Source organism: Lissotriton vulgaris, chromosome 8, assembly GCF_964263255.1.
Source record: "Lissotriton vulgaris chromosome 8, aLisVul1.2, whole genome shotgun sequence".
Taxonomy (NCBI): domain Eukaryota; kingdom Metazoa; phylum Chordata; class Amphibia; order Caudata; family Salamandridae; genus Lissotriton; species Lissotriton vulgaris.
The window spans coordinates 1,456,444,672-1,456,470,998 of record NC_141696.1 but is presented as its reverse complement, the minus strand read 5'-3'; the positions used below and the strand labels follow the sequence as shown (position 1 = coordinate 1,456,470,998).

The following is a 26,327-nucleotide window of genomic DNA, read 5'->3' as shown; positions in this document are numbered from 1 at the left end:
GGCTCCCATGTACTATGAAAGTAATTGTATTGCATACCCTCATGTACTGTACAACAAGTCCAGGATACCCCTGTGAATGCTGGCATATGGACATATCACCATTCACAAACAGCAACTCACACAACACACAGGACCATAGTAACAGGAATTACACCAGTGTAATCGATGTGGTAGGGGAAGGAAACAGCTCACAAAGCACTGATGAGGGGCATGCCAACATGATTCATTGAATGTAAATAGTATGCCAGGTGCACACCAGAAGTTATTTTTTTCCATTTGAATCCATTAGTGCATATCAGCAAGCACCATTGTGTCGCTGAAGCAGCATCACCCTCCTTAAAAATGTACTACAATGTTGGTTACACATTTCATATCATGGCCCATTGTGGCAGTCAGACTGAACATTAAATGTGCACAGAAAATCTAGGCAAACATAGTCAAATCACAATGCCAGAGCACCCCAGATGTGCATCTGCAAAACACACAGTGGCACAACAACGTGACATATGGAAAAATTACCAATTGGTCCCCTTGCCATATCAGCATGCACATACAAATTGACTCCACAACTACATGTCAATCGGATGCCACATTGTGGATGTGCAGGAAATGTCTATGCCCCTGCGCACAATCAGGAATGCCTCCCCCAATGTCTGCACACCTGCAGCATTGCCCACATGTGTCTGAGGAGTGTCCAAACTCATGCAAGCATTGCCAGCCTGACACATACAAATTTGCCTGCAGACTACTCAAGCACATGTGCCCAATGTCACCTGTGTGCCAATGTCCGAGGTGGCATGCCTAATTGTGCACATGAACGTCAACATTCACAGTGCATCCACAATGTGCTGTCAGAGTTGCATGTGTCTGTGTGCAAAACAAATCAAATGTGTGTGGTGACTATCAAAATCACAAATTAAGACTACACCTGCAATCTCATGTAATGTGCCGTCTGGCCGATCCATAAGATGTGCGGCCAAATCACCCAGAAAGGTGACAAAATCATCACTACCTTGCAGTAGAAAAATGCATGTAAAGTGGTGGCAAGAAGCTTGGTGAAATCCCCTATAGAATTGCATCCAAACTCCAGTGCCTGGTGTGACCCTGGGGTCATTGGGGGGGCCTATCTACAACAAATTGCAGACAGTGACGTACAAAGGCCTGTTTTATCTTTGTATTTTGTTTAACATCATTCCACTGACCTCCTTATTCCACTGTCTTGCAATGTCCACAAACACTCACCTGGGACACATGCATTATCTTCCAGAAAATCTACTTTTCATTTACAATGGCACAGCAAACTCCGCCACTTCCCTTGGCTCTGACACTCACAATGGACCATGTCTGCCACTCCAACATCCATCAAATCATTTGTTATATGGACCAGCACTGGTGCAGTCTCAACCTTGTATTGTAAATGTGTTCACATAATACACACAGATGGGTGTTTACTAAGTATGGGTGAATTTTGCGAATTTGCGGTACGTGAATTTGAGCAAAAGCGTAGTCGCGGACCATAAAATCCCTGAACTTTTGCGAACTTGCGGATTTTTTTATTTTTGCGTGTTGGCAGGATTTTTTTCAGCGCGGCAGCCGCGCAGTTACCCATACGGTAGTACATGGGCACGGCCATCTTGTTTTCAGTGTTCGCGTTGCCTATTTCCGTTTCCGGGCACTAGTTGAATACTCGCTTCGTGCATTTCCTACGCGCGGGGCGCAATTGCATGTTCACGTTTGTTTTTGCACGCTCGCGGGGGAAATATTGCGCGAACTTACCCACGCGGTCTTAATGGTCGCAGCCATCTTGTTTTTCATTCATTGCTATGGTTCTGGGCATGCTTTTTCAATCTTTGTAATCCTTTGTTTGTTTGAACTTTTTTAACATCTTTTTTACTCATTATCTATCTATTTTTGTACATCTCTATTTTGTGTTTTTTTCTACTTTTCGTTACTTAAAAACTACTTTTTTTAACTCTCTTTTCTTTTATTTACTTTTTCCCTATTCTTTCCTATTTTATTTTCCTTTAACTGTCCTGGACCATGGCAAAGGGAGCTGGCAAAAACCTGATGTGGAAGGGTCCCGCACCCCGTAGCCGGCTCCCTCTCGGGCGCTTAAGGGGTGAGGCAATAATTGCCTGGGAAATCTTCAGCTCGGCGGAGACAGCCGCACTGGTCTTCTTCATGCAGCGCCACCTCCTCAAAACTGTCGCGGCAGGCGGCAGGCCCTGTACCGGGTACGGCCTCTGGGAGCGTCCCCAGCTATGGGGTAATGTGTGCCGGGCCATGTATCGGGAGTCTGGTGTCCGGCGCACCAACAACCAGGTGACGTACCCGTGGTCAGACATACTGGACCAGGAACACGACCTGCTTGGCATGGAGATCACTGGGCTTGGTGAGTACTAGTAGCTATTTAATCACTACTTTGTTGTCTTCTACTCTGTGTTATGATATTGCAAATATTTTTTTTTTCCCGAAGCTTCTGTGAGTGCAGGTGCTCGCCTGCATACTGGCGGTGCTACTATGCTTACTTGTTTTCAATTTTGTGCTCATTTGGCCTGAGTGATTATGTATGAGTGTACTTTACAGAACTGCATAATGCTAGACACTAGAGACTCAAGTCCAGTCCTTCCTTTGTACTCCTGCCACTAAGAAGAGATAGTGGTGGTGGATTGATAGTTTGAGTATATTATGACTGGTTATTTAGTAGGAAACTTTTTAGTGGAGTGCAATCATGGCGGACTGAGTCTGTCACTTCACGTGCTGCGGAGTGCTGCCTGCTAGTCCTAGTAGAACCTTTTTGTAGTTGGTTTAGTGAGTTACATAACTTTTCAAGTAGACGTCCGCAAATCTAGCAATACTAATATCCTAGTAGACCACATCAGATAGGTCAATAAATTTAGTGCAATTGTTGTCTATTTCCCTGAAATAATTTGTTATTGCTGTTTTGAAATGTTTGATTTGGTTGACAACAATCATCCATGTTTGTGTATTTTTTCATGTACATCAGCTACTCCCACGGGCAAGAGGACAGAGGTGGCAGTGGCTTCGCCGGCGGAGCAGGACGGCCAGGATCAGTCCACCAAGGGCTCCTCTGCTGGCCCCAGTAAGTTTTCCTGTTAATATTAATAATTATAACTTTTACAGCACCTATTTATTCCAAACGTTCATAATAATTAAATCTTTTCCTAAATCGTCTTTGATCTTCTTGTAGACTGTTTCTAAATTCTTATCCTGCCTCTACTATGACTCTTTTATTAGTCTGTCTGTGTAGCTAGCTAAGCTTGCACAGTTGTCAAAAGGCGTTAAAACAAATCTCCTATTCACTCAGCAATAGCTCTAGGCACTGAGTGCAGTCGTCTGAGTTGTCCATAATGTCTATTGAAGTCTTCTTAATGTTTATGCTTTGACAATTCCCAACAATAAAATGTCAGTGGCCACCAAGAATAAGATACTAGTTTACTTTTTGATTGGATAGGAGGACATACTACTACTGTTGCAGCAGGGACTATTCTGCACAAACAGAACTGTGGACAAGAAATAGGGCATTGGTGATAATAGGCACAGTAAGACTTTCCACATACCTCAGTCATAACAGAAGTTGAACCCCCAATCTACTTACTGGCTGGCTAGTGTGTCAGAGTCATTATTTAGCTCCCGAATGCAGCGATGATACCCAATGATTATACAACCCAGAACATAAGACTACAGAGTCAGAGTCCCGACCTCTCAGAGTCACGGACTCAAGCTTTCAAATTGCAAACCCTTTCGCTCACTCACTCATGACCAAAAACCACAGAGTCTATGTAAGTTTTAAAGTTTTATTAACAGTAAAACAACTAGCTCTGTGTGTACTATATTACATTTCAATCGTGCATTATATGAAAACATTTATTAAAATCAATTTCATTCATATAAGATAGACAGCGAACTCTATAAAACTGAACAGTTTCTTATTTTACACAATAATTGTGGGAGAGCCCTCTCCTGATTGGAACTTAAAGTCTTGGTGGTGATGATGATGACTCCGAGTAACATCTTGCTCTTGTTCGTAGAAGGGAATCTTCTGTCTGTTATGAGAAAAATGGTGCGTGTTAAAAACCAAGCATTCATCAGTTGTGCCAAAAAGTGTAGCATGTTATGGCTAAGCATAAATAAAAAACACCCTCCACTTCCGAAAGGGGAATTTTTAGTTTGGACTAGAGATTCACAAATAATTAAATTTGTGTATGTAGTAACATATTATTTTTTCATTCCTAGACAAAATAGGGAGTGGTGTATATGGCAAATAAAAATAATAAATGTATTTTCTAGGTGTAACACCATCGGCACAGCCCACCGCTAGTGCTGGGGCCAGCGGGGCAGCGGTCACTCGGGGGGCGGATGCGGTGCCAGCAGGACCTGCTGTGGTGGATGCCACGGTGGTGGCGGGCAGTGGTAAGCTTAAGCTATTATATTCCTTCCTTATTGAGATTGCAGAGTAGGCTCGCTGCAGGGGTGTATATGTTCTACAGTACAAGTAAGTACACTTTACTGTTAAGAAGACTTACACATTTAGAACTAAGTTTTTGTCAACCAGGTAGAAGACAGTCACCCTTGACTTCGCATTAGCAATAGCATTAGCGGCAGGAGTTGACGAGTAACCAATGGCCTCCTCTAAATTTGACTTCAACTCAGCTGTGAAAGTTTTATTGAGAAGCCAAGTCAGATCAGAGATGAACTTGATGGATGGGATAAATGAAAAGGGAAAGAAGGGTTTAAGGAAGGACGAGCGAGTTAAATTATTAACTGGCAAAGAATGATACGTGTTTTTGAATCCAGGCACAGGTGGCTGGGAATCTGATGCATGGCCGATTGAAGGCTGAAGCAAGGATGGGTGGAAGGAGAAAGAAAAGAGGACTGCCTGGGTGGGTGAAACAGTAACTGTATGTGTGCGCAATATATCCTTTGGGTCAAATTCAAATGCAAGTCAAGCACAGATGCATGGCTGGCAGTTTACAAAATAAAATAAAAAGGGTGTTTTTCGGTGAGAAAAAGTAAGGTTTGTCCACTTGAGCCATTAAGAAGAATGATTGACATTTACTTTGAATGGATGGATGCCTGGATGGTATCTTCCTCATAGATAGCATAGGTGTATGTAGACAGAGTAGACGGTCACTGGATGAAGAGTGTTACTTTGAACAGTATGTAACACCGCACATCCGTGCCAGAGTAGCAAAGCAGAGGAAAGTAGAAGGTGTAATTTTTCAGAATACTCCTTTCACTAACAGTAGTTTGCAAGCACAGCATATATTGTGTATCTATATTGTATAGTTCACATTATCAAGTCAAGTCACAACTCACAAGTGCCTTCCTCCGGCGATTTCGGGGACCGCTCACTACCTCTGTTAATAATTTTTTTTTCAACTGTCATTCATGTGTGGCCTATCGGTGTTCACTCAATCAATAAAAACAAAGCACCTAAAGTCATCCCTTATATAAGCAAATATCCTGTGAAGGAATAGATTATCATCTTATTTCTCTTCTTCATTTTCGTTTTGTAGTGGTCAGGGGCAGGGCAAGGTGAAAGTTAAATTAATTCAGCAGTAGCCCTTGTAACACAGTATGGGCAGTGTCACCCGTAATAGAAAAGTAAAAGCTCCACCACCTGCATGTACTGGACTGGTAACAATAAAGCAAGTCTGCGTCATCATGGCTTGCGTCTGTTTTTCTTGGGTGCAAGCTGACTGCGCTGACATTATGCCGGCTTCCACAAGTTTACATACTAATTTCGCTAAACATGAGAGAAGAAGAAGACTGGTGTAGTGTCTGAGTCTAATGTAGTGAGTTCATATAGTGCTAGTAGAATTCCTGAAACTCCCACTAATGTTAGAGCAGAGGCCGACGAAGTGGGAGGTTAGATAGATAGATAGATGCCACAAATGTTATGTACTGCTCATGCAAGTTGCTAGTGTAGTCTGTGACACAACTTTCTGTTGAATTATTTTGTGTTAATCTTAAAGAGTACTGGTTAAAGTATGTTTTTCTTTCTTCATATAGATACTCCTTCAAAACTAATAAGGAAGGAGTTGGCTATTCGGGCCTGGCAACGGAAGCTTGAGGCAATTCTCGCCGAATATTGGCTGCTAGTGGCCCAGGAGGAGAAGGACGACTCACACTCGCAGTCAACAACATCCACAACAGCTGCATCATCCTCCACTGCCTCTGGGTCATAGAGTCTGCGCAATCCTCCAGTGGTACGGTGCTGTGGTCCGGCAGCCACCCGCAGCCACCCGCAGCCGCCGAGCAGCGAAAACAACAGCTACCCCCACTGTACTTGCAAAGCGCGTATGCACCGTTTGACCCTGCGAGTGGCCTACCTTGAGCAGGAGGTGGCGAGGCAGAAAGCCCTGCTCAAGGACCCCGGAGAGAGCTGTGTGACCACCTGGCCACAGGAGGACACCGCCGGCGAAAGTAGAGAGACTGTCCCTTGCCCCTTTTTTAAAGACTTTTGTGGGGGGGATTGGGTGTTGGGGTTTTTGGACTTTTGGGGACATTTGATTTCATGGACATTGGTTGGGGTTAGGGAGTGGGGTAGGGCAGGTCTTGTGTGATAGTTTATTTTTGTTAGGGATCAAAATTATTATTTATTTTCTACTTAAACATAGCATACACATTTTTACTGTTTTGTGGGGGAGGCGGGGGGGGGGGGGTAACTGTACTTTTGTTTTCCTGAAACTTAACTGGCTACTTGATTCCAGTTGTCTAAGTAATCACCCAAATTTGTACAAAAGTGCCACTGACAGAGTTAGTGAATTCATTGTCCTAGTACTTTACTAGTACTACCGTCAGTCTCTCCTCTCCTCCTACTCCATTATTCTGCCTCCCCCAACATGCTTATCTTACCTGTGATTCGTGTTTGAGAACAGGGCTAGGAACAGGGCTGGCTTGACTGCATGGCAAATGGAGATTAAGGTTGGCTATGGAATCCTGGACGGGTGAAGTTGTAGTAGTGGTACACACTGGCAGTAGCAGCATATGAAAAAAAGGAAATTAAACATTGAGTGGCCTGAGAGGAGCATTAGAACAGTATGATAGATAGTACAGTACACAAGAACAGTGCCATAAATTGTAGCCTAAGCAATGCTACAGTATTCCATCAAAAGTTAACTACTACCTGCGTGGAGTATGGCAACTACAAGACATAGTACTGAAGGACACAGCAGCGTAAACATTTGTCATGTGTAGGAGGAGGATGTTGCTGATGATGAATCAACTCCATGGCGCACATGAATTTCTGATTTGATTTGCAAATACTCATGGGTGTGTGTCAAGCAACATAAGAATATATCCTCGGATTCCTTGACCTGTCTTGAAATAGATTTTCTGTTGCTTTGACCTTATCCTCCCCAGCATGTGCATGGAATTATTGTTGTCATTTAAAAACAACTCAATGAAAACCACACAGCCCGGGGGAAGAGGGTTAGGGTTTGAAAATTGGATGGGAATGGGGGTCTGTGGGACAGTTTTGTGGAGAGAGAAAAAACACAGCATGACACAAACAACAAATGAAGAAAAAGAAATCTTTGGATCCGAAGATATCCATAAATCTTTTAAGGGACATAAATGAAGTGCATGCATGAAGTTGTTTGCTAAATGGATAGTTAGGTTACTGAAAAGTAGTACTTACTACAACTTACTAACTATGAATAAACAATTTGACAGTACAGGGCTGCAGTAATTACTCAATTTCACTTGCATATCTGTCCTCAGAGAGAATAAACACTTATTAGTACATTAAATTAGTTTTAAAAATAGCAAAGGAACTTATCAAATAGCTGTAGGGATTAATTTAAAGCAGAGACTGAGAGCAAACGCACAGAGTCGCTCTCATAGAAGTTCACAACAGTAACATTATCTAAAAGATAAGGAGAAGTGAAGAGGATACTGTAACTGTATGTTGTAGTTTTCCTGTTCAATTTGGGAAGTTGCATGCATCCAGCCATTCCTCTTATTCGCGGTACTCCACCAAGATTGATCGACGGAGCGTCAGACGGAAGTCTGACGCTCCGTCGATCAATCTTGGTGACCACACTCTCCACTGCCTGTCTGGCGGATGTGGAATTACGGATGGTAAGCCTGAGTTTATGTTTTTCCCATGGGACGAAACGCGTTGGCAGTTTCAAAAGTTGGAATACAACATCGACTCTTCCTTGAAACATATTTGTATTTCTTTATCATACGATTGCTATATTCTATGCATAGTGTGCTGGGCTATTTTGTATAATTGCTTTTGGGTAAGTTGTTTTTTATAGACTGGCTTCCCAATCTTAGGGGGTATAGGGGATTGTGCCTCCAGCCCTTTTTGCACCTTTTTCTCCTCATCACTAAAGATGTATCTTAGGACTTGTGCGGGCACCGATGCTTTAATACCCAATTCTGTGTAGTCTGTATAATGATGGATGCAGCATTGTAAAAATGTGGGCCCCCCAAATCATGTCAAGGGTAAGCATGGTCCAAAAATCTGTTCCGCTCACGAAATTTGAGGATTTTCGGCAAACTGCAACCTTCACTATTATGAGCGCAATCCCTCCGCAGTTCCTCGTCTCGTCTGCTGCTCTGATCGGTCTCCGACCTTTTATATACATAAGAGGCATGTGAACTTGCATAGAAGCCCCCCCCGTTTGGCCCCGCCCACACATTAGTGGTGTGCACCGCCTTCCCGCCATTTACCCACTTTGATGGACAGCTCACTCAAGGGACCCCTAAGCCCTTCGGCGCAATGGCATAGTAACACACACATGGTCATTGGAGACAACTCTTCAGGCCCTTTACGCAGCTGCAGTGTAGGAAAAGCACTATACATTTACCCAACGAGCTAGCACTTACTGTGATTAGCCAGTAGAAAGTACTCGAGTAATATTTCTGCAAATCACAAAAACATCTGCGACTTCGCGGGAAAATCTGCAAACTCACAGATTTATTTGCGATTTCGCACAAATTTGCGGACCGCAGATCCACAAAATTCGCCCATACTTACTCAAGGGCAGCGTTGCACTTGCAAACCCACTCCAGCAATGCGATGCATTTATCGCAGATATGAGTCAGACATCCATTCCGTTTGTGGCCCATGTTGCGCCGCATTGTATATGCAGCACATCCATGCTGGCTGAGGCGTTGTGCACAATAACTGGGGGATCCCTGCTGACATGCAGGGATGCATCAGTTATTGTGTTTCTGCCCCTCCCTTAATGTCTAACACTGTGGGCCTTAGCCGAGGTGTAGGATGCCGTAATGCAAGCAACCATATCTTAATCACAGCCGCTAACTGGACGCATATGAACTCCCATAGTGGCATCCTGGAGTCTCAATGGTTAATAGGCTGGCAGTAAGGCCCTATGACACCAGGAGACGTATCAGCGTTCCATGTATCTGTCCCTATTAAGGCCGTGGGTGGTGAGTTTGTATGGCAGTCTGTAATCCATTAGCTATACAGCCTGGATCAAAACAGGAACAAAGAAGATACAACCCCTAAAGGGGAGGGGAGGATAGAAACAGGATAGTGTGGAAGGAGAAGCATATGCGACGATGGGTCACAAACTGACGCCCTATTGCCAGTGTCAATTAACATCACAGGGCATATCATCAAGCACTGCGTTAACATCATCTCTGCTCCAGTGGCAGTTTCCAAGCGCAGAAGCAGAGCCATTTAGCTAGGTCTTATTGCCAATATGGCACTGTGAGACCACCATGTACCACTACAACTTCACATATGCAACCTCATCAAATTCATAGCCATTTGGCAACAAATTGTCCGCCCCCCCCCAAATCAATAGGATCTGACATTGTCCTGCTGTCTCTAAGTGAAATAAACAACTGCATGATTGTTGCAGACAAACACTGATGTAATTTATCTCCAATATCACATTTCAAAGGGCGAGACAGCACCTCCTGAACAGCAGCCTGGCCTAGCACCCGCTGATGACGTGGATGAGTATGTGGACATCGACGTCGACTCCCTGCAACTCCTGATCGACAGCATCAAATCGTCTGCCTCTGGAGCAGGGCAACCCAGCAGCCTTTCGCCAACCCCACCCCCTGCTCAGACCAACGAGCAGCAGGCACCTCCCGCCCCAGCTAGCTCTCAGGAGCTAGATCCCACCTCCGTGCCTTCCAAAGGCGGGTCATTGACCTCCAGGAGCAGTTGGGGGAAAAGCTGCAGATGGGGTTTCAGCAACTGGCAGACCAAATTGCGGGCCTACGTGGGTGTCTCTTTCCCATTAGGGACTGCATGCAAACACTCGCCGGGGAGGAATTGAGAGCGGTACTACGTAGGTGATCCAACGGGGAATCGCCCCACATACACGGGTGTGACCACGGGGTACCCCCAGCACCCTCGCCTCCCATGGGGCTAATTGCTCCCACCTAATGGGTCAAAGGACCTCTAGAGTGGACAAGGACTATAGGTCATATCCACAGAGTGGCACTACCTATATAATAGGGTAAGATTGGAGCCCCTATTTGGTCCTGACGAAAGCCATGTACCTTTGGGACACTATGGCTGAAACATGTTGACCTTTTGTTGTTTGAAAATTCACATGGTGGTGATTGAATGATTGTTTTCTTATTCACCGCACCTCTGGTTTTTAAATCCCACATGGTTCCCTTACTAAATAAAGTTTCATGGGGAAATTCTTGATGGCTTTTTAACTCACTATTCCCTTTTGGCCCCCACTCACTTTAGAAAGTGCATCCCTGTCCTCAGGGGCATCTTCTGGATCCTATTTTCAGTAATAGTGACCAGCTCAAAGTAGGCCTTATTAACAAGCTCCCATGGACCGATCACTTCCTGATAGCGTTCACCTGGACTACAAGTAAACCACCCCCTTCCCTGTTTACATCCAGGAAAACTCGAAACTGGTCAAAACTTCCTCTTGACAACTGGACGAAGACTCTCAGTAACACCAGACCCTCCCTTTCTCACAACCCTACATCCAATAACATCAGATATGAAGACTGGCTAACAACCTCTTTGGACTTAAGTCTCCCATCATATCCATCTAGATCAAAAAGACAGAGCAAATCAGCCCCATGGTATTCAGAAGATCTTAGAAACCAGAAACGCCTATGCAAGAGACAAGAGAGGAAGTGGCGCATATCCTACAACCAAGCCGAAAAAACTATTTACAGGGAAATGATTAGGGAATACAAAATGGCCATAAAAAATGCGCAAGCAGCCTACTACACCCATAAAATAACAGTGGCAAAATCAAAACCGAAAGAAATATACCACATAGTAAACTCTCTGACAAAACCACCCCCGCCCGCCTCAGACAATAACAATTCATTGTCTAAATGCAATGACTTGGCTGAATTCTTTTTCCAAAAAGTAAATAAAATATACTCCTCTTTCCTTAACTCACCTACCGATCTGTCCCCTCAATGCTTGGACTCTGCCCTGGATAGGGATATTGAGCTGAAATCGTTTCCCTTGATAACAATGGAAACTTTAAAGAAACTAGCCCTACAAATAAAAACTGGTTCCCCTTGTGATCCGGCCCCTCCAGGCCCACTGGGTCTAGCCAGTGACATTATCTTCCCCACCCTGCTAGAACTGCTGAACTCTTCTATATTGAGTAAGACAGTACCCGTAACCTGGAAGCATGCAATGGTGCGGGCCCTCCTAAAGAAACCCTCCCTGGACCCAGCTAATGCGGGTAACTACCGTCCAACTCCTTGCTCCCATGGGCGTCAAAAATCCTGGAGAAGCACGTCAACACCATTCTGACGACATTTTTCGAGGACAACCACCTCCTTGATGCTTCCCAGACGGGTTTTCGCCCCAAACATGGGACAGAGACTGCCCTACTAGCTGTAACCGAGGAGGCAAGACGGATCTTGGATCGAGGGGGATCAGTGGCAGTGATCCTCCTCGATCTAAGCGCCGCGTTCGACACGGTACACCACAAGATCTTGTTGAACCGTCTTGCCGACCTGGGAGTATCCGGAGATGCCCTGTCGTGGCTGGAATCCTTCCTGTCAGACAGAACCTTCCAGGTCTTCGACGGCACATCTGTATCCTCCAGTAGGCCACTGGGGTGCGGAGTGCGGCAGGGCTCTTCCCTAAGCCCTACTCTCTTCAATGTGTACATGAGGCCGCTGGCTGGGATTGTTCGTCCGCATGGTGTTAATATCATCTCCTATGCGGACGACACCCAGCTGGTGGTCTCCCTATCACAGAAGAGCGGTCTCCAGACTCCACCTGACCTGGCGGCCTGCCTGGAGGACGTAAAAAGGTGGATGTCGAGCTCATGCTTGAAGCTTAACGATGATAAAACGGAGCTCATGCTCCTTGGCCCAGCAACTCCTTCCACTCTGGAGCTAATATGGCCCTCAAGTATGGGCACTCCCCCTCTCCCCAAAGACAACATCAAAAGCCTGGGAGTATGGCTCGACAAATTGCTGAGCCTAAATATTCAGGCCACTAAGGTGTCAGCCACTTGTATTCGCCTTCTCAGGGTAATCAAAAAAATTCTCCCCCTCCTTCCATTCGAGGCCAGACAAATTGTCATACAGGGCCTGATCCAATCACGGCTGGATTTTAACAATGCCCTTTATCTTGGAGCCCCGGACTATACTCTACAAAAACTTCAGCGCACTCAAAACTGTGCTGCCCGGGCGCTCCTGGGAATCCCTCGGAGGACCTCAATAAAATCCGGCCTAAAAACTCTACACTGGCTGCCTGTCAGGGATAGAGTAAAATTCAAGGCTCTCTGCATCGCCCACCAGACTTTCTGGAGAACGGGCCCAGAAATCAACTCTTCCCTGATCTCCCCATACCAACCCAATAAAACTCTACGCTCCTCAACTGCTACACTTGCCAAAATCCCTCGAATATTTAGAACTAGAGCAGGAGGACGCTCGTTCTCATACAACGTTGCCAAACTGTGGAACACCCTCCCTCTGCAGATGCGAAACAATACAAATCTCACCAGTTTCAGGAAACAGCTTAAAACCCTCCTGTTCAACGACTAGTAACCTCAGTGGTCAGGTTTGTTTGGTTTAGCTCCAGCGCCTGGATGCCTCAGGGCAACTGTAGCGCTCTATAAGCCTAATTTTCATTTCAATTTTCATTTCAGGTGTATGCCCGTCCTCCAACAAACGGGGTTTCTGGAGGGCAAGGACTGGCAGATGATGAAGCATGACACCTGGCGGTGTGTGATGCCAGTCCATCACTTTTTGTGAGATGCCCTAGTACTGCTTGGCAATCCACATTTACTTGGTTATTTTTCTAGAAGCGGTCTATTTTTGTGATATATGATTAAACTGGAGGTTGACCCACTTCTAGAGCCCTATTTGCCTCTTGTTCCCTTCTCTGGTCTTTACCTGAGTTCTTGTGGTTTCCCACTGCATGAAAACACTCACAGACACCCACAGCACCTTCACTGCTCTCCAGCAGTCCATGGCTGACGCTGCTGGAGTCATGATCCGGAGACAACAGTCACTATCTGCTCAGGGTGGCTCCAGCAGTGTCAGCCAGGATCTGGCCAACATCCGCCAGATAATGGAGAGCATGGAGCGGATGAAGGCCCAAAACTTGGTTGCCAGTGCTGCCCACATGCACCAGGTTGCTGGGATCATTAATGCCCTGCACCTGCTTGTTGCCTCCTTGCTGCCATAAAGTTTGGTGCAGATGGATGCTGCTGCTGCCTCAACATCCTCATCTCCACCATCTGGTGTTTCATTGCCTCACAGTGCTGCACCCACAAGACCAAATGAAACCTATGAGGCACATGACACACCAGATGATGGAGATGAGGATGACGGGGCTTTTGTGCTGAGCAGGAAGCGGTACCATCCCTCTGTGCCAAAGCCCCAGTTTCTTTAGTTGTGCTGTGCTCAGTATCATGCCACACATACACTTCTTGAACTTTCTTCCCTTGTCCCAGTTACCATCAATTGTGTCTGTCTGGCCCTCCAACGGGCACCCTCTGCACTTGTCCTATATGCTCACCACATTTTAAATTTTTTCCCATTGAACCTCCTCGGACCACCCCATGGACTGCCATATCACCCTATTCCTTGCCACTTCAACCAGCCTGTGGACTGAACGTTGCCTCTTCCCTTGTCCCAGTTACCATCAATTGTGTCTGTCTGGCCCTCCAACGGGCACCCTCTGCACTTGTCCTATATGCTCACCACATTTGTAAATTTTGTAAATAAATAATAATTAATTCACACATATGTGATTTTCTCAAATGATGTCAAGGTACAAATTTGGCAAACAGTATCTGGAGACTGATCCATCCAGAAGGTACACCAATGTAAAGACTAGCAGTGTACATGTCTAAACAGATCCGGCTAATTTGCTAAATTGGTTGATATGTCTAAACAGGTGGTGCCACCACTGCACAAATGGAACGGTATGCGAATGTCACAATCTCAACAGCCCATAAGGCAAGGTAATGTATCCGTACATGCCATTGAGCTAGTATTAGCAAAATGTGATAGAAGAACACTCCCTGTTCCATGTTTGCATACAGCCAGGCAAGTACTACAGGCCTGATGTCTATAATGCCATGCACTGCTACATAGCTGTCTTTGATCTCTATTTTGACTCTCATGGATGGAAAGGTGACCCCCCTTCTGACCCATATTTGTTGCATTCCTACATACACTGAGTATCCTGTGGCATCCAACTGTCACAGCCAACGTTGATGTAGAGGTGGCATTTCAGCTTTTAGACAAATGAATTTCCTGTAGCTGCACTGGCTCTATGTGGTGTTGTTTGAGATAGTATTAAAATTACAAACCACATGACAGAGTGTGTATCCCCTGCACATTCCATTTACCCATTTTGAGGGAGGTCATAGTAGGTGTAAAGTGTAATCAATTAAAGAGCACATGTGCAAGTAGGAGTCTCAAAAATGTAATGTGGTTGTAGTGTTGGCTACCCTGGCACTGAATGTTTGGAAGTTGACCTTCTACAGATGTTAGATGGAAATGCAAACAGTTCCAAAAGCATAAGTTAGTAAAATAGGAGAATTGGCTTTCGTCAATCATCAAAACCTTGTACCAAGGCAACCTTCACACAATGACAGAGGTGTGTGTGCTACGTACCGCATGATGGACCAGGGATATGCAATTGTCGTTATTGGTTCTTGTGAGGTTCCCAGCTGCCAGACAGTTGCAAGTGCCCCACAAGGTGCAACATCTCAGCCCGAAGATATGTACTGACATAGGTGAAACGTGTGGGAGCACAGTTTGTGAATGAGAGGGCCCTCTGGGTCCTCATGGAGTCAGTGATCGTGACACAGCCAAAATGCAAGTATGTGGGAGTTCACAGGGATTGGGACACAAGACAGTTCTGGATAGGCATGCCATGTCTGCTGGTCTCTGTAGTCAACAAGGGTGTGTCACCCATGTGGCGCACAAGTACAGCTTATAGGGGATGTAGCTGGACATTTGTGGAGTGACATTGGGCAGTTAATGAGAGTTTTGAGATGCCTGTGGCTCTTTTGAGGAGTGATTGTGGCTGATCTGGTCCTGTTGGCTCACGGTAGAGCCAGCTGGTCCAGTTGAAATCCTGCGATGTCCGCTGTGGCCTTGAGTACCTTGCAACATTCAATCTGCACCTGGCTCAATGCTGGTCCTGCTGATTGTGAAGGGTGAGATTGCCTCCACCTTTTACCTACATTGGTGCGGTGGGAGGATGCATTGTGCGACTGCTTTTGCGGATAAGTGGGCACAGTCTCAGTGTTTTCAGAGGCATAAGAGTCCATCCATTGTCCAGCCTGTTCTTGATTTGGAACAATTTGAGTATTTCCCTTTGCTACTACACGTAGACATGCTGAGAACAGGATAGAGTCCCGAAGCTTGTATTGCCTAAGACGTTCCTTGATTGTCATGAATGTGTATCTGTGTTTAGTGACCTGTGACGTGTAGTCCTCGGTGGAAATTTAGTATGATTGACAACCGGAATGTCTTGTTGTATTAATTTGTTTGCATTATGGCATCACAGTCCCTGTAGTTGAGAATGCGGATCTAGAATGTAGGTGGCTTCAAACCAGTTGCCATGTTCTTGTAGGCACCCTGTTTCCCCGTTCAAGTATGACGCAAGATGAGAGAGTGCCTTCAGGTGGCATCTAGTAGGCCCAAGTCACATTGTACACATCCGGATTGTTAGCCTCCTGTCCTTCCAGCAGGCCCACCATGCGTACATTGTTGCGTTGTGTCTATCTTTCGGCATCCTCAACTCTGTCTTCCATCAACTCTACATGGTTGAATAAGTGTACTATATGTAGGTCTGCAGCTTCAACATGCAGGGCAATTTGAGCAATGTCAGCTTCTGCGGTAATGGTGTGATCTACCAGTTAGTGAGGATCTGCACGTAGATGTGTGAGGTCTATTGCCACGTTCAAAATGTTGTTCATTGAGGGAGAGCATACTTGCTGTAGTGACTCACCCAGCTTTTCAACTGCTACTAACCATGTATCCTGCTTGCCAGAGCCATAATCCATTGTGGTTTGCAATTTCTTCTAACTTGGTTTGCCCATGAAGGATGGAGGGAAGACCAGTGCGCCTCCGTCAGCCACCCTGGCACGAGTGCCGTGTGACATGTGGCTGGGGTCTCAGCCACATGTTGCCTCCTGGCGTGGATAAGGGGGGGCTTCGGAATGTCCACCCGTCGCAGGTGAAGCTGCCACACCAGGGTTGCACCATTCAGCATGGATCACAGGCTGAAGTGTAGTGCACCTGGAGATCTCCATTCCATGCGTGACAACAGGTTAGCGGCTTGGTGGACAGTGTCCAGCTGGAGAGTGAGGTCTTGTTTGCTAAAGCACAGCACTGCATGGTGCATGTGGGTGATTTATCCGAGGAGCTTGGCTCTGTGTCACAGGGGTGGAGGCCTTGCCTGCACTACGATGTCAGGATGAACATGCCACAGTTCCTGTCTGTGGGCGCAACACTTTGATACACATCTGCAATGCGAGTAGGGTTGGCTGGCAGAGTGTCCCTTACAAGTCACTTGTTGTGTGGTCGCAGTATGGCATGCGTACTGAGCGTCTGTTGCCGCACCTATTAGTGTTTCTCAGGCATCGAGTCCCCCCAGTCACACTTGTGCGACAACGCCAAAGGCACAACTTTTGGTGACTGCTGGGACATGGCCGCAGTCATGGATAGTCCACACAGCAGAGGGGAGCATAGAGTGGGTGGAAGTGGGGCTATGCGGAAACTGTGTTTAGCGGCAGGGCCAGCAGAGGCACCACCGTAACACCCCAGCACGCAGAATCACAACGAACCTTCAGTCGTCTCCCTGCACTGACCACCAGATCCACAGTGCCCAGGATCAGACAGTCTAAGGTCAGGATAGGTATGGGGTGGGTGGGGTGTGGTGAAGGCACTCAGGGGTGTCCAGGTGCTTTGTGACTCATCATGACTCACCACCAGTTTGTCCTAAGTGTATGTCCCCACTTTCACCAAGCACCCGTTTGGCAGCAGGACTCTTGGAGGACACTGTAGTCCATCTAGGGCATGCTTTGACAAATCAGGGAGCGTAGTGGTCCGTCACAGGATGTAGGGTGTGACCCTCCTGGTCATCTTCCCAGGATCAGGTGTCAGTGCACAGGACCACCCAGGGATACTGTAAGTTGGCGTCAGGGTCTAAGTTGCTACAATGGCCCAGTCCAGTGGATCAGTTGTCCAGGGCACTGTTTGCACTCCCCTGTGCATTGTGGGCCTAGTCCTCCTCCCAGTGGCACCGTAATGGTAATTGCACCACTTCCACAACCTGGGGGGCCAAGCTCTTCTGTGTGCTCACATAGCAAGCAACTTATATATGTTATGTGCGCACTCTGTGGTTCAGGATTCCCTGGCTCAGCGGTGCGGTGAGCAGGCCCTGATTTTCCTTTAAATTAGCCTCAGGGCTGCAGCAGGTGTGTAGTGGTGCCGCCATTCACCAAGAGGTGCAGCAGTTCAGCAAACAACGAATGAAGTTGCCCATACAAATTAAGCTCCCGCTGCACTGTACCCAAGCACATCTGCACTATTTGCTGGCTTCACCACCACACATGTCACACCATATTGGCATTGCTCACAAGTGGGCCATCAGTAATGAGTATTTATTTTACATGTGCTACTCACCCATGAGAGACACATGACATAGGGCCATCACTTTCTGTACACTTCCAGGGGTGTGTGTACCTGCATGTGTTTTGACAGATGTTGATGTTACATAGTGGTTCATATGCAATGGGAGATATGTCTCACTGGCTGCTATGAATGAGCCAGGTGTCAGTGTGTATCCTCATATAGTTGTCTGTGCAACTGTGGGATGTGTCTTCACCCATGCATGTACCCTTTTGGAGATTTTGATGTTTTCCGTGTGTCGTTGGTGATGGTGGTCCATCAGTTTTGGCAAGTATCTTATCAACATCCTAATGATAGACCGTGTCGATCTGTATGTGGTACTGGCTTCCAGGCTAATGTCCTATGACAGACAGATAAATCTTGTTGTACACCACATTTCACATTGTTGTTGTTAGACCTGGCACCATTGGCGTGGGTCTCCCTTTCATGTTTCTGTTGCCTCATGTATTTTTGCTGGTGTTTAGATGCTTTGGGCACTGTGCCACTGCTATTCAATGCCACAGTGCGAGTGCTCCCAATTGTAAATTGATGTATTGATCAGTGGTTACATGTTTGGCTATTTGGTTTACTTGTCAGACCCTAGTCTAGTGCACTGTGTGTGCCAGGGCGTGTAATCCGAATGCTGCGGGTGGGCTTGCAGCACTGGTTGTACCACTCATAGACGCAGCCTTGTTAAATGTGTCTAAGGTCTGCCATTGCAGAGCCTGCGTGTAGTCTGGTACTGTCATGCTGACTGGGCAAATGCACCCACTTGCCAGTCCTTAAACCTTCCCTTTTCTTCATATTAGTCACCCCTATGGTAGGCCCGAGGGAGGGTGCATTGTAAGTATAAGGTGTGTGGCGTGTCCTAATAGTGAATTACAGCCATCCTCGTTTTTCACTATTGTACGGCTACCTGTTCTCCATAGGCCAGAGTGGACTGTTAGAATTGTTACATTTTATAATCCTAACAGGCTCAGCGAGCATAGTAGAAATTCGAGTTTAGTATGCATGGACTCAGAATAATAAAATACGTTTTAGTAAAGTTTTTTTTCATATTCTGTGTTTGCAAATACCACTCTTTAGAACGTAGGTATTTGCTTGTCTAACCATTCACCCCTGCCTCTTCTAGGTTGTGTATTCCTTTGTCTGGTTTTGCGAGTGACAGAGCTGGGGTATTCCCGGAGACAGGCTGAGTCACCCAGTGGTGAATATAGAGATCTAGATGGGAGGGAGGAGTGCACCTGAACTCTGAATAGGGCTGTGCCTGCCTTCCACAATGCCGGCTCCACCACATGGGGAGCGGCTGATGTCTCTGCCCTGCACACTGAAAGAAGGGAAGGAGTCCTGTAAACAAAGTGCTCCAGGACTGTACTTGCCTTCCACAATGCTGGATCCACCTCCTGTGGGTCGTCTGATGTTTCTGCCATGCACTGTGAAAGGAGAGGAAAAGTCTGGTAAACAGAGTGCTACAGAACTGGTTTGGACTGGGCAAAGGCCCCTCTCCCCTCAGAGAACAAAGGATTTCTGGGTATAAATATTGGGATCCTGAACCCAAGAAACTAGATCACTTTTGGACTACAAGACAAAACCTTTACTGAGGAGAGGAACCAGAAGAAACTGAGGAGAGACTATTCCCAAGCTGAAGTGCTGCTTGGGGGATTGGCCTACAGTGGTTGCCTTACTGCAAAATGAAGGAGAAAGGAACTTTGTATACTTTGCTTTTAACTTGTGAAGGATCTTCAAGGGCTTGAAAAGAGCTTGCCTCCTGCTGAAGTCTCAGGGACAACAGACTTCAACCCCCAGCTCATTAGAGTTCTTGTGGAAGTGCCTGCTGCTGTTTTGGGCCTACTGAGGAACTGCGTGTCGCAAGGAGCTGGAAGCGTGACTCAACAAGAGAAGCGTGCCGCAAGGAAGAGGAAGAGTGTTGCCGGCCCTGCTGCTGCCGTCGCACTTCTGAACAAGGGTCCCGCAACTGGAGTTGTCGCACTGCACCATATCAAGAGAAGAGGCTTGCAACGAGGAACAAGTGCGTCGCTGTGTCTGCGGTCGCACTTCTGAACAAGGGTGTCGTTGCTGGAACTGTCGCATTGCACGGCATTGGAGAAAGCGCCTCGCATCCCCGAAAAGCACGCCGCCCTTGGAGCTGCTGCCGTTGCATTTCTGAACAAGGATGCCGCCGCTGTAGTTGTCGCATTATTCGGTGATGGACTCTGTGATCCCCGATGAAACATGGGTCGCTCACTTCAGTAAAATATATAATAGTGCAGAAGAGTATACATCAATGGTGGACCCTATAGAAAATGGCGTAGAACCCCTTTTGCGATTCAAGGAAGGGGAGGTACAAAAGGCCATCGTAGAAATGAAAAACAATAAGGCCCCAGGCCCAGACGGTGTGCCTGCAGACCTTTATAGGACACCTCTGGAGTTTTGACTAAGATACTTACGAACGTTTTCAACTCCACAATAACCTCGGGGTTCCCCTCATCTTGGGCAACATCATCTATAATACCTGTCTTTAAAAAAGGACTAAGATCTGACCCTGCCTGTTACAGGCCTATCTCGCTGATTGACTCTGCCGTCAAAATCTTGGGCAGAGTCATTCTGCAGAGATTGGGCGAACATTTGGATGAGAGGAGGGTCCTCTCTGAATTACAATATGGGTTCAGGGCCTAAACCTCCACATGCTAATTAGCAAATACACCTTGGCTAAGGAGGGTCTATTATATATGGCCTTTATGGACCTATCATCGGCCTTTGATCTAGTCAACCACGCCAAACTCTGGGCAATTCTAATCAACATAGGGATTGACCCCCCTTTGGTAAACTACCTAGCGGCTCTGCATTAAGACCTGAGGGCCACTATTAGAACAAACAGTGAGGTAGAACCACTAGTTTTTCTAGATCAAAACGAGGAGTAAGGCAGGGGTGCATTTTGGCACCCCTCCTATTCACCCTATATATAAACTCCCTCGAATCATCCTTGAAAGGGTCCACTTCTGACGTCCCATGTGTGGGGGAGTACGTGGTGCCGGTACTCCTCTACGCGGACGACGCAGTACTGCTCCCCCGCACAGGGGTAGGGCTGCAGAGACTCTTGGACGATTTTGGGGTATTTATGTCCTCCCTGGATCTACAGATAAATAACAAAAAATTGCACGTCATGGTTGCAGGGAAACGTTCCAAAACTGTTAAGCTTGGAAAGTTTCTATGCAACGGCGAAGAAATTTCCAGGGTCCTGGTTTTCCCCTACCTGGGCGTCCTATTCGACGGAAGGGGCACTTGAAGGCCACAGTTAAATGCTAAAGGCCTAGCTGTCACCAGAACAACTTCTGCTCTACTGAGCTTTGCTAAACGTTTGGGATCACGCCCAGTAGAAGCATTGCTGACAGTTTATAAATCAAAAAGCCTCTCAATAGCAAGGTATGGTGCCTCCATATGGGGCTATCTGCCACAAGATAAACTCCAGGTGGCGGAAAATAAGTTTCTTAGATCCCTTTTAGTAGTCCCTCAATCAACCCCAGTACTATCAGTCCATACCAAGGTGGGTTTGGCTACATTAGTGATCAAATACAGCAGGCACCTTTGACCTGCTGGGCCAAGACCTGGCTGAATCCCAACATTAGTCTAAATCATTCTATCCTCAAAGACTGTATGGCACTGGATAAAGTCAACAAAATCCCATGGTTGGCCTATATCAAAAACATCTTTTTTAAACTGGGGAGGCCAGAACTATACCTTGCCGAGAGCACCTTCAAGAAGGGTGATGTACTTGGATCAAGAACAATTTTCTGGAACGTGTGGGGATGGAACAGGAGGAAATAGAGGTCCAAAAACCGGGTGTTAGGGCGAATTATATACTTCAGACCACCCCTAAATTGGAGCCCTATTCTACTATTGTGACTAGGCCATACCATCGTAACCTCCTTGTGAGATTCAAACTTAACATCATCCAGTATTCCTTGGGGAATTACCTAGTATGGGGAAAATCTGATACATCTACCCCCTGTAGCTGTGATAATTTCTCCGAACAGACACTGATGCACTTTATTATGTTTTGATAACATTAAGATGAATGTAGGAAACTGTTCTTAATACCTATTTTGAGAGGAGCAGGGTTTACACAAGTTCGTCCCGCTCTCCGTTACCTACAACTGTTGAGTAGCATCAGAGTAATATTTGGGGTTGCAAGCTTTTTGGTTGCTGCTATGCGAATTAAGTCTAGAAAACTGAAGTTGAATAGTTGAGGTAATAGAAAATTTCAGGTAGCTAATGTGTCCCCAACTCGCACCCCATCCAAACACCCGTGCCCCATGTATGTCATGCAATTCCTTTTCCGTGCCTGCTAGAAAGACGCATATGCATTTGCGTCCAACGTTAACATGTCAGTTATACAGTTCCCCAAGAAAATCACGTTAATTAGGCTTCTAGGCCTATGGTGCCAACGTCTTTACATGGTGCACTTTTGAATAAAGCACACGTTTTCTCCATGTTTTCTGGCTCCGTCGAGCCAGGCCCTTAATCGAGGCTCCGAGTTCTTTTCTGCCTCTGAAAGCTACAGTTTAGGTATGTATCCCTGACCTCTACCTTACATCCTGCCCAGACGAACGGCGCCCGGCTCGGCCTGGCCTGCCTGCCAAGACGATATTTTGCCTACAGTTATCTGCTCAGCCTTCGCGAAAACACATTCCAGTCTAGTGAAATAGGTAAACATATTCCCGGCTGCAGAGCAAAGGGCCCTGCCTTCCTGTCTCCATGCAAGTAATTTACTGCACCCGTTACCATGGGAGGCCCATGGCCCCTGCACTTTACATGAAGATCCGTATGCAAGCACTAGCATTTAGTGATGAACGGCCTCTGCCCGAGAGACCTTTTACTTCAGACACTACATCCTCTAAACACAAGATATCAGATATGCTATAGGTGCAGGTTGTTCTGACATCCCAGAAATTAGTCTCCTCTACTAGTGCTAAAGTCAAAGCCCCCAGTTGCGCGTCATGCTCAGTTGCGCGCGCATCCATGCCAAAGGTTTCTGCTGATCCTGCAAACTTTCTCTAAGCATCCACCCACTTGTGTCGTTTCTTGTGACGTTTCTCTGACATGCTCAGTACACGCCCACGTGTACGCCTTCTTACACGCCTCCTGTTACGCACATGTGTTCTTATCTCTCTCTTTTCACCTGTTACGCCTACTGTATTCGATTCAAGTATATGCTTTTACTATATATATTGTGTGATGTTAATAAAATGTTGAATGTCCCTTCCTGAACCTTAGTGGTGATGGAACCCGATGTCCCATGCCTCGAGGCATTGCATTAAAGCCCGTATGACTCAGATACCACGGACTCTGCCTCTCATTTGATTGAGCTATCCTTATTGTCATTTAATGTATAGAAAAATAGTCCGGTAATTTTATTTACCACATTATGTTTTGATAACATTAAGGTGAATGTAGGAAACTGTTCTTAATGCCTATTTTGAGAGGAGCAGGGTTTACACAAGTTCGTCCCGCTCTCCGTTACCTACAACTGTTGAGTAGCATCAGAGTAATATTTGGGGTCGCAAGCTTTTTGGTTGCTGCTATGCGAATTAAGTCTAGAAAACTGAAGTTGAATAGTCCCTGACATGTCCTAATAACTACCATTTGTTAGTATAAATATGAAATTCCCTAACCAATGCAAATATATGAATTGTTTTTATGAAATCTTTTTTATATATGAATTGTTGATTTTATATGTGATGGAACTGCTTTTATGATTTTAATTAATTGAATAAAGCTTGCACTGACTTGACTTGACTTGTAGTTGTCGCATCGTACGGAATCTTTCCACATCGTGGAGAAGAGTGCCGCAGTTGGAGCTGTTGCCGTCGCACTTCTGAACAAGGGTGTTGCCGCTGCAGTCCATGCACCGAACCGAGAACTTCTCGCATCCCGAGAAGCGTGCCGCATCTGGAAGATCTTCACATCTTTATTTCTTTGTATCTGAACTTTGCGGCATTTCCCATCGCTGCAACATTGCTTGTCGTGGAAGCGCAACGCAACTTAAGGTACATTGACGCAGAGGGTCGCATCTAAGAACTGAACTGAACTAAGCTTAAATCTACCATCTTAAAGTAATCATAGTGTGTATTTTTGTTGTTTATGGTCTTGTGGTAACTCTATATAAAGCATTTTTTTTATACCCGTGTGGTGTCCATTTGTAGTGTTGTCACTGGGTAACTGTATGTGGTCACAACTGCTTAACTTACAACGCCTCTGAAATAAGCCTTGACTGGTAGCGCCATGCAGCCTAGAGGGTGAGCAGGGGTTATTTTGGGAGTGTAATCCCCTTGTCCTGACTAGAGGAGAGGGTCTGTGCTTGTCACACGTACATACCTGTGCTAATAGTTGTCAAATATGTCCCATATATTTCATACTGCCCAACAGTCCACGTCCCATTACCGTATTTGACCCCCAACTTGACACCCAAATGTCGAAATGTGCCACATTTCACGCCCCATTTCCGTATTTGACCCCCAACTTGACACCCAAATTCCAAAATTGTGCCACATTTCACTCCCCATTTCCATATTTGACCCCCAACTTGACACCCAAATGTCATAATGTGCCACATTTCACACCCCATTTCCGCATTTGACCCCCAACTTGACACCCACATTCCAAAATTGTGCTACATTTTACTCCCCATTTCCATATTTGACCCCCAACCTGACACCCAAATGTCATAATGTGCCACATTTCACACCCCATTTTCCATGTTTGCCAGGCATAACTTGCCCTCTTTGCAGCTCTTACCCGATTCCACCCATACATCATCAGGGCATATTTTCAAGAACCTCGTTAACATCATGGCCATCTGTGCAGCTGTTAATTGCAAATGATACAGCAACAATGGGATTGCTAATATGCAGGATATATTTCAAATACATGCCCAGGATAGATATCCTGCACATCTAACACAGGCCTCTATATGAATTGTAACACGCAGATTAGCAAGCCCATTGTTGCTTTTTTAGGGACAGTTTCTGGCCACTGAGACTCACATATTCTTAACAAGGGTCTGGATGATATGCCCCATTGTATATTGGAAGGTTGCATGCACTATTAGCATCCTTTACACCATTTCACACACTCCTTAATTTTAATTTTCACACTGAGTACACCCTCAAATATACCTTGATTTGGCCAATGTCAACGATTTAGATTCTTATCCTCCTCACAAACAACACACTAGTTTGCTTGTATTAAACTCAGGGGACACAACCTTTTTACATTGGCTGGCCTACGTAGCACCATGTAGACTATAGTGTCATACATTTGACACACTGCAAAGCACATCTGTACTGTAGACACATTCCCAACATCAATGGAGTAGCGTTTTTTCTTAAAACATGTTGAGCCACGTAACTGTTTCATGAGTACAGTGCCTAGGGGAGACAGAGACACGTAGATACAGTATGCGTTTCTGACATTTTATTTGACACACAACGTGTGTGGTCATTTTGCTCTGACATGCATCGGAGGGGGACCGTCACAATGTGACTGACTCAGTCAAAGAAATTGTTTATGATTCGGTTCCTTCATGCAAGTCCGGCTGCATTTGCTGTGGGGTGTACAGCACCAGCCTCTTCTTCGTTCTCATATTCATCTGGTGGTTCTGGCACTTGGACCCATTGTGCTTTTGTACTCACACATATGTTGTGCAAAGCACAACATGCCAGGATGATTTTGTTCAACATTTCAGGGCTGTACAGCAGGCTGCCACCTGAGATGTCCAGGTAAACAGGGGTCCCAGACCAAACATATAATTATTGGTTCATAATCACACACTTAAGTGTGTGATTATGAACCAATAATTATATGTTTGGTCTGGGAACCCTGTTTACCTATACCGACTGTTTACCCAGGTCCCACTGACTATATGGGTCAACCCTACTTTTTACAACAACCTGAGATGTCCAAGCACCGAAAACGTGATTTTAAAACGCCAAATGTGCGCTCAACAATTGACCTTGTGCATCTGTGTACCGCATTATACTGCCTCTGGCCATGGGTGGTGGGGTTTGGTAGGGGTGTCATCATCCATGGTCCGAGTGCATATCCTTGGTCCCCTGTGAAATATGAGGGAAAGAGGAATTAGTCATTGGTTGTGCTGGATGTGTTGTTGATGTTGATAGATTTGTGTGTTGGAATTCATGACATGTTGTTTCTCAGGTTATCCA

At 45.9% G+C, this 26,327-nt stretch overlaps 1 long non-coding RNA gene across 4 annotated transcripts in view; it reads right to left on the bottom strand.

Moving 5' to 3' along the window:
• Positions 1-26,327, bottom strand: part of LOC147698912 (uncharacterized) — a 776,736-nt gene that overhangs the window by 674,060 nt on the left and 76,349 nt on the right. Inside the window, exons 5-6 of one of the 4 annotated variants that reach the window (XR_015299385.1) lie at positions 26,055-26,216; positions 25,617-25,870 (exon numbers count right to left, since the gene is read on the bottom strand). The exons of 2 other annotated variants lie outside the window; for them this stretch is intronic. This is a non-coding gene — a long non-coding RNA (uncharacterized LOC147698912). Of the gene's footprint in view, positions 1-3,920; positions 4,068-25,616; positions 25,871-26,054; positions 26,217-26,327 lie in introns of those variants that run through there. One more of the 4 variants, XR_015299382.1, reaches the window with a different exon arrangement.